A 708-nucleotide genomic window follows, 5' to 3' on the forward strand; every position below is an offset into this window, starting at 1 on the left:
CGCCTCGACTACTGTAACATCCTCCTCTGTGGCCTCCCTGCTTACACGCTTGCCCCTCTCCAGTCCATCCTTAACTCTGCTGCCCGAATGATCCACCTCTATCCTCAATACCACCCCACTTCTCCTCTCTGCATGTCCCTCCACTGGCTCCCAATCTTCCACCGTATCCAATTCAAACTACTTACACTGACCTACAAAGCTGTGCATAATCTTTCTCCTCCGTATATCTCCGAACTAATCTCCCACTACACTTCAACACGTCACCTCCGGTCCTCCCAAGATCTCCTTCTCTCCTCCTCTCTCATTCGCTCCTCACACAACCGACTCCAAGACTTCTCCCGAGCATCCCCAGTCTTCTGGAACTCGCTGCCTCAACACGTCAGACTATCTGCTACCCTTGCAAGCTTCAAACGGAACCTGAAAACCCATCTGTTCAGAAATGCCTATAATCTACAATGACCTCACTGCTTCACTACCGTGCGGAGCCGCCGCCTGACCACCGTGCGGAGCCGCCGCCCGTCCACCGTGTGGAGCCGCCGCCCGATCTACACCCCACCTACTGTCTCCTCCCCACGATCCTTTAGAATGTAAGTCCGCAAGGGCAGGGCCCTCTTCCCTCTGTACTAGTCTGTATACTGTAACTTGTAGATGTACTCTGTATGTAACCCCCTTCTCATGTACAGCACCATGGAATTAATGGTGCTCTAT

This window comes from Anomaloglossus baeobatrachus, chromosome 1 (genome assembly GCF_048569485.1).
Source record: "Anomaloglossus baeobatrachus isolate aAnoBae1 chromosome 1, aAnoBae1.hap1, whole genome shotgun sequence".
In the NCBI taxonomy this organism is placed as follows: Eukaryota; Metazoa; Chordata; class Amphibia; order Anura; family Aromobatidae; genus Anomaloglossus; species Anomaloglossus baeobatrachus.